Source organism: Puma concolor, chromosome B3 (assembly GCF_028749965.1).
Source record: "Puma concolor isolate L17-30 chromosome B3, mPumCon1.1.hap2, whole genome shotgun sequence".
Taxonomy (NCBI): domain Eukaryota; kingdom Metazoa; phylum Chordata; class Mammalia; order Carnivora; family Felidae; genus Puma; species Puma concolor.
Window position 1 is genome coordinate 58,327,221 of NC_141672.1, and position 16,771 is coordinate 58,343,991.

The 16,771-nt window shown below is 34.0% G+C and overlaps 1 protein-coding gene across 4 annotated transcripts in view; it reads right to left on the bottom strand.

Moving 5' to 3' along the window:
- LRFN5 (leucine rich repeat and fibronectin type III domain containing 5) overlaps positions 1-16,771 on the bottom strand; it is a 250,282-nt gene that overhangs the window by 100,357 nt on the left and 133,154 nt on the right. Inside the window, exon 3 of one of the 4 annotated variants that reach the window (XM_086709854.1) lies at positions 11,618-11,651. The exons of the other annotated variants lie outside the window; for them this stretch is intronic. The gene's annotated coding sequence lies outside the window, so the exon portion shown is untranslated. The remainder of the gene's footprint in view (positions 1-11,617; positions 11,652-16,771) is intronic. 4 annotated transcript variants of the gene reach the window in all.

The following is a 16,771-nucleotide window of genomic DNA, read 5'->3' on the forward strand; positions in this document are numbered from 1 at the left end:
GGTTAAAAAGATTATTGGCAGATCAAGATTAGAGAAGAACAGCACACATAATATTTACAGTGAAATGTTTAATGTATTTTTTTAAATAAAGAACAATGATGTTTTCTATTACCAATTCTATTCAAAATTTTACTAGATACTTATCTATCAGAGTAAGATAAGAAAAAAAAAGAATTAAATAAGAATTGTAGAGGACAAAACAAAGCTGTCATTGTCCATAAATTTTAGTATACTTGGGAGTAGAAAATACATAAAATCTACAGGTACATTATTTTAAAAAAAATTTTTTAATGTTTATTCTTGAGAGAGAGAGACAGAGACAGAGAGAGTGTGAGTTGGGAAAGACACAGAGAGAGGGAGACACAGAATCAGAAGTAGGCTCCAGGCTCTGAGCTGTCAGCACAGAGTCCGAAGCTGGGCTCGAACCCACAAGCCATGAGATCATGACCCAGCCGAAGTCGGACACCCAACCAACTAAGCCACCCAGGCACTCCCAGATATTTATTATTTAAATAAAAAGGAAAGCTCAGTGAATTTTCTAGATGCCATATCAAAATGTAAAACTCTACTGTGAATTCTCATTTTGACAATGACTAGCTTGATATGAACTAACCCTCTAGAGAAAAAGTGGGTGTGTCTATGTGTATATCTGTTTACAGTGATCAAGGTAGTGAAAGTTTGTGAAAAGATCCAGATGAAATGCAAAGTTCTTCACTGTGCCCCCAAAGTGAATCAAACAGCTGGGTCACTATAATCCTAAAGGAAATTTCTGATTCTATAGTGAAATAGAAGACTGTGACACAATGCTGAACATAACTTTAGAGAGAGTTCCAGTGCTTGAAGCAAAAAAAACCAAAACAAAACAAAACAAAAAAACAAAAACACCAGCTAGGGATTTCCAAGTGGGAATGAATGGCTTTAGTTAAACATCCAAGAATTTTAACTGGAATGAAGAAGAGTTTCATCTACACACAAGGGCAGGGCTTCAACTAAGAACAAGTGCAAGCTACAAACTACAAATACAATGGTCCTCAGAAGGACGAACGCCAAACCTTAATTGGAATGTAGTGAACATCCCTCACTTTACTTGGATTTTCTAGCAAAAATACATCCTGCATGTGATTTCATCTACTGAGATATCATCTATATACTCAAATCATTTTCAGAATTTTTCATATCCAATAATTGGAGCAAATTTAAAAAAAAAATAAGCAGCCAAATAAGAAGGCAAGAAAAAAGTTTTATTTGCACAGAAAAAAGTAAAAGACACAATTACAAAAGATATAAAACTCATCAGTTGCCAGACACTGAAATTAATTGAATAGAAAAAAAACATACCAGAAAAAAAAATATTAACAAAACCAATACTCACACCTTTAAAAGAGAAAATACACAAACAGTTCACAGGTCACTGAATAAATTTATTTACTATGAGCTAGAAGTTAAGAAATTTAGGATCATGCAAGAAAACTAGAACTTACTAAAAATTTCAAACATAAATTCTAGAACCAAAATTTAAAACTCAATAGATGGAGATTAAACATTTTGAAAGAAAAACCAAAAATTTGGAAAACTAGATTGGAAGAAAATATCTGGATTAAATATTAAGAGGAATGATGACTAGGAATCCAGAAAAGAAAAATAAGAGCCAGAGGCACCTTGGGTGGCTCAGTCGGTTAAGTGCCTGACTTCGGCTCTGGTCATAATCTTGCGGTTCATGAGTTGAAGCCCCACACCCTCATTGGACTCTGTGCTTACAGCTCAGAACCTGACGCTTGCTTCAGATTCTGTGTCTCCCTCTCACTCTGTCCTGCCCCCACTCACACGCTATCTCTGTCTCTCTGTCAAAAATAAATAGACATTAAAAAAAAAACAAGAGCTATATGGAACATGGTGATCAGATACACCATCATGTAACTGGAATCCCAGAATAACTGTCTTCCAGACAACAGAGAAGAAGCGATATTCAAGGATACAAGAGCAATATTTCTTAAATATGATAAAAAGTATCAAGAGATTCAAGAAAACCTATGAACCCTGGTATCATAAATAAGAAAAAAAAAAAAGGATAACTCACTGTCTTAATCTGCTCAGGCTGCCATAACAAGACACCAAAGGCTTTGTGCCTTAAGCAATGGAAATTTATTTTCTCAGAGTTCTGGAGGCTGGAAGTCTGAGATGAGACTGCCTTCACGGTCTGGTGGAGTATCTCCTGGCTTGCCAGTCTCAGAGTGAGCAAATTTCTGTGTCTGTTGTCTCTTCATATAAAGTCCTTAATCCCATCCCATCATGAGAACACTACCCTCATGACCTCATGTAACCCTCATTCCTTTCCAAAGGACTCATCTCCAAATACCATCACACTTGGGGTTAGGTTTCAACATGTAAATTTTGGGGAGAAGACAAACATTCAGTCCATAACCCTCACTTCGTTGCATCATAAAAAAAAAATACATAAAACAAACACAGGGAGAACATCTAAACACCAGTAAGAGAAAATGTAAGTTTTCTCTTCAAAGAAAAACAAAAAAATAACAATGAGAAAACAATGAAATGAAACAAAACATCCACAAACTTAAAATACTATGCCTAGTAAGTTTTACATCAAAAACTAAGGTAAAAATAGAGATTTCTACCTCCAGCTATGACGAAGTAAATGGGACTAATACACCTTTAACCTTTTGAACAACTAGAAAAAGTATAAAAATATGATACAATAGTTTTGTATAAAGGATCGCATTGAATCCAGCAACAACAACATACAGTTTATTGTATCTGGCTTCCATGAAAAAAAATTATCAGGTATGCAAGGAAACAAGAAAATATAACCCTAAACCAGGAACACTCAATCAACAGAAAAAGATGTACAAACAAAAGACATGATGAAAATAGCAAAGCCATTAAAACAGTTACAATAAAGATGTTCCATATGCTCAAAAAGGTAGAGGAAAAAAATGACCATGATGAGAAGAGAAATGGAAGATATACAAAACAGATTGTGGGGAACTTTTAAATATGAAAAATACAGTATCAAAACAAAAACAACAACAGGGGTGCCTGGTGGCTCAGTCGGTTGTCTGACTTCAGCTTAGATCATGATCTCACGGGTTCGTGACTTCAAGCCCCAGGTCGGGCTCTGTGTTGACAGCTCAGAGCCTGGAGCCTACTTCAGATTTTGTGTCTCCCTCTCTCTCTGCCCCTCCCCTGCTTGTGCTGTCTCTCTCTCTCTCTCTCAAAAATAAATAATAAAAATATTAAAAGAAAAACAACAGAAGATGATATTTTTGGCAGATTAGACACAGTAGAAGAAATTTGGAGTGTATGTGAAGACACTAGTAATAAAATCTATACAAAATAGAGCACATGGAGAAAAATTCTAACAACAGAAACAATAAGATAAACAAAAACAAAAATGAAAAAAAATAAAGTTCAGATCATCAGTGACCTGTGAGACTACCATGCAGGCTAACATATTTGACGTTGGAATCCTAGGAAAGTTCCTGAGCAAGAAAGAAATTTGACAAAACTATGGCTGACCTATTTCCAAAGATTATTTTAAAAAACAAATGGGGTGCCTGGGTGGCTCAGTCGGTTGAGCATCCAACTTCGGCTCAGGTCGTGGGTTCAAGCCCCACGTTGCGCTCTGTGCTGCCAGTTCAGAGCCTGGAGCCTGCTTCAGATTCTGTGTCTCCCTCTCTCTCTGCCCCTCCCCTGCTTGCGCTCTGTCTTTTTCAAAAATAAATAAACATGAAAAAAATTTTTAAAAAAACAACAAATAAACTGACATATGGAAGATGCTCGACCAACACCAAACAGAAGAAATCTAAAAAAACTACACCAGGCATAACTTGATCAATTTTCTGCAAAACACTGATAAAAACACAGCTAGAAAAACATGGACATTACATACAGAGGAACACAATTCTAAAAATGAGAGTATACTCCTTCAGAAATCAATTTGGAAGAAAAGAGTTCAGAAAGAAAAGAGTGGAGAGATCTTCAAAGTAATAAAAAAATATGTAAAATTAGCATTACAAAAATAACTTTAAAATAATACTTTTAGAACAAATGGAAACTGACAAATTCATCATTTGTGCACTTATATAAAAAATTTTTCTTGAGATAAAAGGAAACTGATACTAGATAGAATGAAGTTATGTAAATGGTAAATATGAGGGTAATGTGAAAGTATTTTTCTCTTTGTTTATCTCCTTAAAATGAAATTGAATGTTTAAAAATAATAACCCTATATTGTAGAGTTTATTTTACTTTACACATGCAGAGTATATGTCATATTTTACTTCTCCACATAGATAGAGTTCTATCTATGTGGAGAAGTATAATATGACAACAATGACAAAAGACAGAGTAGAAATATGGGCACAAACCACTATATATGTGAGATGGTAGATGGGCAATATGGTATAATTTAAAGGTAAACTCTGATACATTAAAGATGTATATTATAAACCCTAGAACAAACTCTGAAAAAATAAAACAAAGAGATAAAACTATACAACCTAATAAGTAAAATAAAATGGAATAATAAAAATACTCAATTATTCTAAAAGAAAGCAGGAAAAGAAGAAATAGTTGAACCAAAGATATATGACACAAATAGAAAACAAACAGCAAGGGGCACCTGGGTGTCTCAGCAGGTTAAGCATCCGACTGCAGCTCAGGTCATGATCTCTTGGTTCCTGAGTTTGAGTCCAGCATCAGGCTCTATGCTGACAGCTCAGAGCCTGGAGCCTGCTTCAGATTCTGTCTCCCTCTCTCTCTCTGCCCCTCCCCTGATCATGCTCTGTCTCTCTCTCTCAAAAATAAATAAACATTAAAAAAATCTTTTTGAAAGAAAATAAACAGAAAAATGGAAAATTAAAACTCAATCATATTGCTAATCACGTGAAGTGTTAATAGTATGAATGCTGCAATTAAAAGACAGAAATTATCAAATTGAATATAAAAACAAGAACCAACAATATGTCTTCTAAAAGAAAGCCATTTTAAATCTGAGAATACAAATAGATAACAGCAAAAAGGTGGAAAGGATAAATCATGTAAATACTAATCAAAAGAAAGCTAGAGGCTCTAGTAATATCATTCAAAATAAATTTCAGAACAAATAATAACAGAAATTAAGAGTAATATTTCGTAATAAACAAGGTGTCAATTTCTTTCAGATTATAATACTAAAATGGCATTCAAATGTTAGCAGGCCTTTATATATAAAAAACAATGAAGACATTTTCAGATAAACAAAAACAAGATATATCAACCTACCCACAATAAAGGAAATGCCAAAGGAAGTCTTTTAGGATATAACAACTGACTCTATTGTGGTAAATATTTCACATTATATATGTGTATCAAATCATCACATTGTACATCTTAAATTAACACAATATGTCAATTATATCTCAGCAAAGCTGGGAAAAAATAAAAAAAAAATGAAAAGATTTCTGCTCCCACATATTTGGAGGTTGTCACTCCAGTCCTTATAAGATAAACACAGCTGAACAAACAAAACATCAGTGACTTTTCTTAGGCCAATTAGAGAACTGAATTCACAAGAAAAACTGCCACCATGAAATCCAGAAAACCAGGTACAGCCAGAAAGACACAGCCAACATATATATACTTACCTAGAGCAGAAGCTGTCACAACCATAAATTGTAAGGAACAATTTAATAGTAATTTTGATACACAGCTGAAAGATGAGAGTAAGAGTGAGGTCATAGCCTTTTAAGACCCCCCACATTCATGGGTTTTACCTCCATAAATGCACCATGAACTCAGAAAAGAGAAGAAAAATCCCCTTATGCTTCTGCCAGGAGGAAGGGGAAAGTAACCCTTTTTAAGGCATATTCTTCAAAGGAAAAGATTTTACCACAGTCTTGTTCTGCTTCTAAGCCTTTGGAAAATGATCCCCAACCACCTCAGCCACATTTAGCCTTTCTGACTCACCTGATAGGAGGGAGAAAAGCTATGACACCATACAAACACTTGTGAAGCACAGTCAAGAGTCACACCTCAGCTAAAGACAGACTAAATCATAATATTATAGCCAATTTCTCTTTTTGCACTTGCTACCACCAAAACAGAGTTCCAATACACTGAGAGTTGGTTAGCTAGCTGCAAGACAGAGACTTTTTCCAAGGATTACTAAGAGAAGCCCACAGGTATGAGGGGAGACAAAAACAAAGGCACTAGAAGAATTTAAAGACTCTGGCACTTACACTACAGTACATACTAAAAACTGTGCATCTCTAGTCAGATGAATATAAATCTTCAGATTGAAGGTCTATTTACTTCAGTTCCTTTCATCCAGTACAAAATGTCTGATGTTTAATACAATTAAAAAAAAATAGCAAGGTATGAAAAAAGCAAGAAAAGCACAGACTGAAGAGAAAAAGAAAGCATCAGAACAAGACTTGGATATGACTCAGATATTATAGTTATCAGAGAGAAAATTTAAAATAACTATGATTAATTCATTAAAAGCTATAAAAGGAAAAGTAGACAACATGAAAGAATAGATGGATAATATAAGCAGAGAAATGGCAACTCTAAGAAAATAAAAAAAAATAATAATGATAGAAATAAAAGTACACTAGCACAATTAATACCTTTAATGCATTCATCAGTAGACGAGACTTAGCCAAGGAAAGAATGAATAAGCTTAAAGATAGGTCTATAGGAACTATTCAGACTAAAATACAAGTGGGGAAAAAACAGTACATCCAAGAACTGTGGGAAAACTTCAAAGGGGAAACACAAGCAATTGGAACATCAAAGGAAGAAGAAACAGATAGTGGAGAAGAAATATGTGAACTAATAATGATCAAAACTTTACTACTATTAAAAAAAAACAGCAAACTATAGATCCAGGTATGTAAGAGAACATCACACAGAAAAAATATTGAAAGAAAAACAAACAAACAAAATTTACTTAGGCATATTATCTTCAAACTGAATTAAACCAAAGATAAAGGGTTAATCTTGAAAGAAACCAAAAGGGTAAAGAAACCTTACTTATAGAAGAATAATTGTGAGAATTATAGTAGGGTTCTCATCAGAAACCATATATCAAGAAAGTGGAGTAAAATACATAAAGTACTAAAAAATAAATAAAAATAGGGACACCTGGGTGGCTCGGTCAGTTAAATGTCTGACTTCGGCTCAGGTCATGATCTCACCATTCATGAGTTCAAGCCCTGCATCAGGCTCTGTGCTGATGGCTCAGAGACTGGAGCTTGCTTTGGATTCTGTGTCTCTCTCTCTCTCTGCCCCTCCCCTCCTCACTCTCTGTGTCTCTCAGAAATAAATAAACATTGAAAAAAATTTAAAAATAAAAAGTAAATAAAAATAAACCAATACAGAATTGTGTATCCAGCAACATTTGCCTTCAAAAGTAAAGGGGAAAAAAAGATTTACTCTGACAAAAAAAAAAAAAAAAAAAAAGATTGAATTCATCACAAACAGACAGGCTCTGCAATAAGTGTTAAAAGAAGTTCTTTAGGGAGAAAAAAATAACATAAGCCAGGAACTTAAATCAATACACAAAAAAGAAGAGCATCAGAAAAGGAAAAAAAAAGTACTTTCCTCATTAATTGATTTAAAAGATAACTTTTTTCAAAAGCATAATCATAAAAATGTTTTACCTGAATATAACATATAGTTATGTAACATGAATGTCAACAATATTTTAAGGGACAGGGGCACCTGAGTGGCTCAGTTCAGGTAAGTGCCAGACTTCGGTTCAGGTCATGATCTCAGAGTTTGTGAGTTTGAGCTCCACGTCAGGCTCCATGATGGTGTCTCAGAGCCTGGAGCCTGCTTCAGACTCTGTGACATACTCCCTCTCTTTCTGCCCTTCCCCCGCTTATGCTTTATCTAGCACTCTCTCTCTCTCTCTCTCTCTCTCTCTCAAATAAATAAACTTAAAAAATTTAAAAAATATTTCAAGGAATAGGAAAAAGAAATTAGGAATGCTCTGGTATGCATATAGTTGTGAACTAGTATAGTGCTATTTAAAAGTGGACTAAATTTGAAGTAAATGTATATTTCAAATGCTAGGTAAACCACTTTAAAAAATCTTCTAAACAAAAGTATCATTAATACACTAAGAGAAGAGAGAAAATGAAATAATATAAAATGTTCAATTAAAACCAGAAAAGGCAGAAAAATTAAAGCAGCTAATAAATTGAAAAGAACAAGTACAATGAATATAAAAAGTTAGAACATTGTAAAAATTAATTTTTTTTTCAACGTTTATTTATTTTTGGGACAGAGAGAGACAGAGCATGAACAGGGGAGGGGCAGAGAGAGAGGGAGACACAGAATCGGAAACAGGCTCCAGGCTCTGAGCCATCAGCCCAGAGCCCGACGCGGGGCTCGAACTCACGGACCGCGAGATCGTGACCTGGCTGAAGTCGGACGCTTAACCGACTGCGCCACCCAGGCGCCCCTTTTTTTTTTTAAATTTTTTTTTTCTTTCAACGTTTATTTATTTTTGGGACAGAGAGAGACAGAGCATGAACAGGGGAGGGGCAGAGAGAGAGGGAAAACATTGTAAAAATTAATACAACTATTCCAACAATTATTTTAAACATAAATCGTATAGGGGCGCCTGGGTGGCGCAGTCGGTTAAGCGTCCGACTTCAGCCAGGTCACGATCTCGCGGTCCGTGAGTTCGAGCCCCGCGTCAGGCTCTGGGCTGATGGCTCAGAGCCTGGAGCCTGTTTCTGATTCTGTGTCTCCCTCTCTCTCTGCCCCTCCCCCGTTCGTGCTCTGTCTCTCTCTGTCCCAAAAATAAACGTTGAAAAAAAAAATTAAAAAAAAAAACATAAATGGTATAAATACTCAAAGTAAAAGACAGAGATTGTTCAATTCAATTTAAAAAATGCTTAGCAAATACTCCCTCTTTCTGTCCCTCCCCTGCTCATGCTTTGTCTAGCTCTCTCTCTCTCAAATAAATAAATAAATACAAAAACAAAAACATACACACAAAACAGATGATACAAATTACTAATAACAGAAATAAGAGGGTCATCACCACTGTTTCAATGGATAATAAAAGAATAATAAGGGAATACTCTCTATTTCTTAATGATACTGAATCAACAATCAACAATTTTCTAAAAAAGAAAGCACTTACCCAACTGCCTCGTTGGTGAATTCTACCAAACATTTAAGGGTACATGATATTGATTCTATACAAATTCCTCCATGAAAAAGAAGCAGAAGTAACACTCCTTAACTGATTCTGTGTGGCCAGTATTAGTCTAATACCAAAACCAGATAAACACTGCAAGAATGGAAAACTACAGACCAATATTTCTCTTTAACATAAATGTCAGAATATTTAAAACATTAGCAAACCAAATGCAACATTGAAAACAATTTATAATAAACAAATGAGAATTATTCTGGGCATACAAGGCTATTTCAAAAATTAAAAATTAGTGTCCCAGGGCACCTGGGTGGCTCAGTCGGTTAAGCATCTTCCAGCTCAGCTCATGATCTCACGATTCGTGAGTTCGAGCCCTGCATTGGGCTCTGCACGGACAATACAACATCTGTTTGGCATTCTCACTCTCTCCTCTCTCTCTGCCCCTCCCTGCTTGCTCTTTCTCTTTCTCTCAAAATAAATAAAAATTTTAAAAACTTAAAAAAAAAGAAAATCAGTGTCCCATAACATCAATAAGCTAATAAAGAAATAAAGTATGTATCAAATTGATGCAGAAAAAAAACACAAACTTTTGGCAAAATCAAACACCCTTTCATGATAAAAATTCTCAAACAATTAATAATAACAGAGAACTTCCTCAACTTGGTAATAAACATGTACAAAATGCATACAGCTAATATCATACTTAAGGACGTGAAACTGGATGTTTTCCCTCTAAATTGGGAACAATGCAAGAATGTTCCCTTTCACCGCTATATACAACATCATACTAGAAATCCTAATATTTCTAACACCATAAGACATGAAAAGGAAATAAAAATTATACAGATTGGGAAGGAAGAAATAAAACTGTTTGCAAACGATATAATCTTCTACATAGAAGATTCTGGAGAACTGGCCAAAAAAAACCTCCTGGAATTAATAAGTGAGTGTAAATCTAACAGAATATATATAGGATATCTAAGTGAAAATCTGTGCGCATGCACAAAAATGTTCTTTATTTGCATGACCTTAAGCTTGAAATAACCTAAACATTCATCAAATAGAGATAAATTTTAGTACCTTAACAGATCACCATAGAATGATGGATATTTACAATTTGCAACTATATGCAACAACTGAAATACATTACAAAATATTAAAAGCAGAAGTTTAAGCAAAAGAAGCAAGGTACAAAGGGCAAGTACAGTATTAATCCTTTCCTATAAAGTTCAAAATCTGACAAAACTATATTGGTTATAGAAGCATATATAGGAAGTGAAACTCTAACAGAAAACAAATCTATTATCACATGGCTTAGATTATTACACAGTTTCTAGCTCAGTGAAAAGGGATAACATTTCAGATAGAAGCAGAGAAGGACAATGGCACTGTTCTATTTCTTGAACTGAATGCTAGTTTCACAGTTATTTACAACATATTTTTCATTAAAATATACATACGTTTTATGAACATTTATGTTGTGTCAAAGGTTGCAATAAAATAACACATTTTCAGTAAAACATTAAACCATAATCATAATGATAATAATCATAACAACAATGACCACCAACCAATGGGAGTAAATAGCAGTATAGAGAGCAATGATGATCAAAGAAATAAACTGCAAGATGGAAAACCAAGAGATTTTTTCTGTAAAATAGTAAAACAGTCCCAAAGGGACTTAAAGTTTTTAAAGTTATATGCTAGAAGAAGAGAAGCAAGTTTCCTTCATTAATTGTCTGTGGGAGCTCAGATAAATGAAAAATCTTTTCATAGTCCGTAATTTTTCAACTATAAGTGAAGAAAGTCACACTGTTCTAAAATTCTATTCAATTATGTGAATATCTGCTTACCTGCATTTTTATTTATAAGATGTATTTTCTACTTACTTCAGATTCAGACTAGGAATTAAATTGATCATGCTATTTCAGTTATTATAATATTTTATATTTAAATGTCAAAATCAAGCTTTATAAGAGTAGAGAAGGACATTATTCTGAAACTTGAGGCAATTTTAATAAGATGAATATTATCAAATTTTGAGGGATTCAAAGTAAAATCTTGCCTTGTGCCCCACCCAAATTTTTTTTAAAAAGTAATCCGTGAATTTTCTTACTGGTATTTTAATGCTGACTACAATGTAAATTGGGGAAAAAAGACCACATTAAATATGGAATGAGATAATAGATTAGGGTATGATGAATTCCATCATCATTGATCCATTAGAAACTAAAACTAACCATTGCAATGGAAACTTTATATAATGTTCACTATGAAGAAAATGGTGAAAAGAAAAATTGGGCTTCTGTAGTTTGAGAAAGTATATATATCCCAAATTAATACTTACCATAAAATGATCTAACAAAAACATTGTACACTATGGCAAAACATGAGAAACAGTTCCTTTAAAGTCAAGAAAAATATAAGAATGGCCACACTCACCATTTGCATTCAGCACTGTAAGAGAGCTCCTAACCTGTTCAATTAGATAATAGAAATATAATACAAAGGAAATTGTAATGATGCTATTTGTATAGATATTATAAATAAAATTATATAATTACAAGAATTGTAAATGAAAATTAATAAGAATTTATCAAAGTTGCTTAGAAGACATAACGATAAAAAGCAACATTACTATACAGAACATCATTTGAAAAATGTAACATTTTAAAAGCCCATTTACAGCAATATAAAAGTTTGTGAAGAAATAGGAAAAAAATGCAAGACATATAAAGAGAAGGTAGAAACCTTTATTATACAACCTGAAAAAGTTCATTGATAGATAAATTTGATATTAAAAAAATTAAAAAACTACTTCTTCCCCAACCAAAATAAAAAATTACTACAGTAAATGTGACTTCAGTAAATTTTAACACATGATTTTTCACCAAACTTGCCTATTCCAAAAATTGAAACAAAAGGATAAAAAATAAAGGGCGAACATCAGCCAAGGACATTTTGAAGCAGAGACAAAAAGAGTAGATTTATTCATTTTATAACCTACTAAGACTTATCCCTAGAATAATTAAATTACAGCGTGGTATTTGTGCAGGGATGATGAAGAGAACAATGAAATAAAATAGAAAACCAAGAAATACATCTGTGCATGTATGAAAGCTCTGTGTATGGCAGCATAGAATTTCAATTCAATGAGGAAAAGATGGAATATTCAATAAACAGTGTCACAACAATTGGCTAGCAGTATGAAAAAAATAAAATAGAACTGTACTTTTCTCCAAATCCAATTTCAACACTATACAAAAAAATGTGAAGAGACTTTTAAAATATTAAAAGAATACATAAGAAAATATCTTTATTTCTTTAACAGCAGAGAACAATAGCTGAAATGATGCAAAGAAAAAAAAAAGCACACACACACATTCAAAACCAAAAGAAACAACTGATAAATTCACTAAATTAAAATGAAAACATTTTATCTGGGTAAGGACTTCCTGAGATATTCCCTTTCCTGGAGCTTGGGATCCTTCGTGCAAACTCCTCTTTGTAAAAACGATTTACTTTCTTTGGTCCCTGCACTGTCCCTTAAAATTAATAACTGAAATTATTAAAGATTAACAAAAAGCTGATGAAACTGGTTATAATAAAATACAGTGAATTAAGGCATCCATCCTATGTGTGAAGTGTTAAATGTGTCAGTAGCTTTGTGTTTAAAAACTATCCCTGGGTTGCTAGTATAGGTAAGCTCCAGATTGCTCACAGACCTACAATAAGTAAGACCTAGGAAAATTCTCAGCTGAAACCGTAAAAGAGGGTGCCTAATGACCATATCCCTCTATAGTCTGAGGCAACATAACCTTATCCAGATCACCACTACTGTGCCTGCAGACTGACTAATGGAGGGGCAGTTTCCCCTGACTAGATGGGAAAGTGTCAAGTTTTCTTGAGGATCTGCAAGCTGTAGGAACAATACCACAACCCCCACTCTACTTTTACTTTAGTGTCTGTAAACAACTCCTGAATGGGGAAAAATATAAGCTATATGTTCCCCATATGCCCTGCTGAGTATCAAGGGTCTGGTGCAGGCATTAAAATAAGCTTGTGTATGACACACTATCTTGTGAGTTTGTGACTCATTTAAGAAGCAAAAATGTAATTCCTACCTCAACCCCTGAACATACAATATTAGTCTTTGATGAATACGGTATAACATTACTAAAGTGAAAGCACTGACCATAGATTACAGGCAATTGTGTATGACTCAAGATATCCACAAAGGACTGGAATGCAAAATACATTTTTTTAAAACTACTATCAGCTGATAAGAAAAACACAAGCTAATATAAAAATTAACAAAGGGCTGGGGCGCCTGAGTGGCTCAGTTGGTTGAGCGTCTGACTTCAGCTCGGGTCATAATTTCATGGTCTGTGAGTTAGAACCCCACATCGGGCTCTGTGCTGACAGCTGAGAGCCTGGAGCCTGCTTCGGATTCTGTATCTCCCTCTCTCTCTCTCTGCCCCTCCCCCGCTCATGCTCTCTTTCTCCTTCAAAAAATAAATAAACGTTAAAAAAAATTAAAAATTAACGAAGGGCTTCACCAAAAAATTAATATGAAAGGCCAATAAACTCATGCAAAGATTTTCAATCTTATTAGTAAATCAAGTAAATACAAGTTAGTACAAGAATGGGAAACCATTCTATATCAAATATGGCAATTCCAAAGTAATATAGATCATAATATTTCATAATATATAGGGAACTTGTTTAAAACCTAAAATACAGAAGAAAGTTCAACAATGAAACTATGTAAATGTTCATACGATTTTATTTTTAAATTAAGACCTTTTTTCAGAGCAGCTTAAAATTCACAGCAAAATTGAGGGGAAGGTAGATAACTCATATATTCAATATACTCAGTAAGTATATTACTTATATACTCCCTGGCTCATACATGTAACCATTCTCCTGTTAATAATCTCCACTAGGGTGGGACATTTGCTAAAAATAATGAAAGTAGGGGCGCCTGGGTGGCACAGTCAGTTAAGCGTCCGACTTTAGCTCAGGTCACTATCTCTCAGTTCTTGAGTTCAAACCCTGAATCAGGCTCTGTGCTGACAGCTCAGAGCCTGGAGCCTGGTTCAGATTTTGTGTTTCCCTCTCTCTCTGCTCCTCCCCTGCTCACACTCTGTCTCTTTCTTTCTCCTCTCTCTCTCTCAAAGATGAATAAACATTAAAAATTTAAAAAAAATAAAAATAATGAATATGAATTTGACATATCATATCACTCAAAAAACCATATATAGTCTACATTACCATTCACACTTGGTGTTCCACACTCATTTGGGTTTGGACGAATGTATAATGGCATGTATCCATTATTATGGCATCATACAGAGTATTTTCACTACTTTAAATTCTCTGTGCTCTTTCAACCCCTCCTCACCTGTAAACACTTGGCAATCACTGATCTTTTTTGTTATTTTGGTGGTCTTGCCTTTTCCAGAATGTTATATGGTTGGAATCATATAGGATGTAAGCTTTTAAAATTGGCTTCTTTCACTTTTAACAAGCATTTAAGTTTCCTGCATGCCTTTTCACAGCTTTATAGTTAATTTATTTTTAGTGCTGAATGATTTCATTGTCTGGATGTACAGTTTATTTATCCTCTCACCTACTGAAGGACATCTTGGTTGCTTCCAAGTTTTGGCAATTATAAGTAAAGCTGCTGTACAAATCTGTGTGCACCTTTTTGTAACAACATATGTTTTTAACTCCTTTGAGTAAATATTAAGAAGTATGATTGCTAGATCATATGGTAAGAGTACGTTTAGTTTTGTAAGGAACAGGCAAACTGTCTTTCAACTGTCTTCCATACTGCGGTACTATTTTGTATTCCCACTAGCAAACTATGAGAGTTCCAGTTGCTCCACATTCTCATCAACATTTGGTGTTGTCAGTGTTCCAGATTTCGGCCATTCTAGTAGGTGTGAATTAGCAGCTCATTGTTGTTTTATTTGCATTTCCCTGATGACATATGATGTGGAACATACTTCATCTGTTTTTTATTTATTATTATTTTTTGCCATCTGTATATCTCCTTTGGTGGGATATCTGTTAAGGTCTTTGGCTCATCTTTAAAACATGTTGTTGGTGTTTTTATTGTTGAGTTTTGAGAGTTCTTTGTATATTTTGGATAACAGTCCTTTATCAAATATGTCTTCTGCAAATATTTTCTCCCAGTGTGAAGCTTGCCTTCTTGTTCTCTTGACATTGCCTTTCACAGAGAAGTTTTTAACTTTAATGAAGTCCAGCTTATCAATCATTTTTGTGGATTGTTTCTTAGGCATTTTATGTAAAAAAGACATCACCATACCCAATGCCATCTAAGTTTTCTCCTATGTTATCTTCTAGGTTTTTTACGGTATTGTATATACATACAGGTTTCTGATTCATTTTGAGTTAACTTTTGTGAAGGTTATGTCCAGTTGTTCCAGCACCATTTGTTGAAGAGACTGTCTGTTCCATTTTACTGCCTTTGTTTCTCCGTCAAAGATCAGTTGCCTATATAGGGATCTATTTCCAGGCTCTCTACTCTGCTCCACTGATTTATTTGCCTATTCTTTTGCTAATAACTCACCTTTTTTTTCAACTTGTAGCTTTATAGTCAGGTCTTGAAGTTGGGTAGGATCAGTCCCCCAACTTTGTTATTCTTCAGCATTATGTTAGCTATTCTGTGTCTTTTGCCTCTTCATATAAACTTTAGAATCAGTTTGTCAATATCCACAATATAACATCCTGTAATTTTGATTGGTATTGAATTGAATCTATATATAAATTGGCAATTAATGACATCTAAATAACATTGATTTCTCCTCTCCATGAACATGGAATATCTCTCAATTTTTTTGTTTGTATGTTTATACTATTTTAATGTTTTACTTGCATGAGATCCTTTTATAAGCTCCAAAATTTACAATTTGGGGATCATATTATATTACATATTTGGGTTTGTGATACAAGATAATTTTGTACAATTTTAATCAAAATTATTTTCAGATTTATTCTTGTTTTCAATTTGTAGTAAACTTCTATTTATTGTGAATAATTATAGAATGCTGGTCAATTTACATCCTAATGAAGTAAAAATTACTCTATGCCCTCACCACAGATTAGTAATTTGCAAGGAATTACAGCATATCAAAACACACCTAATACTGAAACAAGGAATAAGATATAAATCTCTCTATAACCTACCATTCCTCATAAGATTGCCAGTGCCTTGGATTCATCATTCTTATTTTTAATGCATTTGATATATGTATTTTTTTAAATTTTTTTTAACATTTATTTATTACAAAGAGCATGAGCAGGGGAGGGGTAGACAGAGGGGGAGACATAGAATCTGAAGTAGGCTCCAGTCTCTGAGCCATCAGCACAGAGCCCGATGTGGGGCTTGAACTCACAAACTGCGAGATCATGACCTGAGCTGAAGTCGGTTGATCAACCAACTGAGCCACCCAGGTGCCCCTTGATATATGTATTTTTAAAATAAGTCCCCAATATCTGCTGTTTCAAATGAGTATTTTGCAAATAAAAGTATAAATTCCAAATGTGTAAATGTGTAAATAAATTATC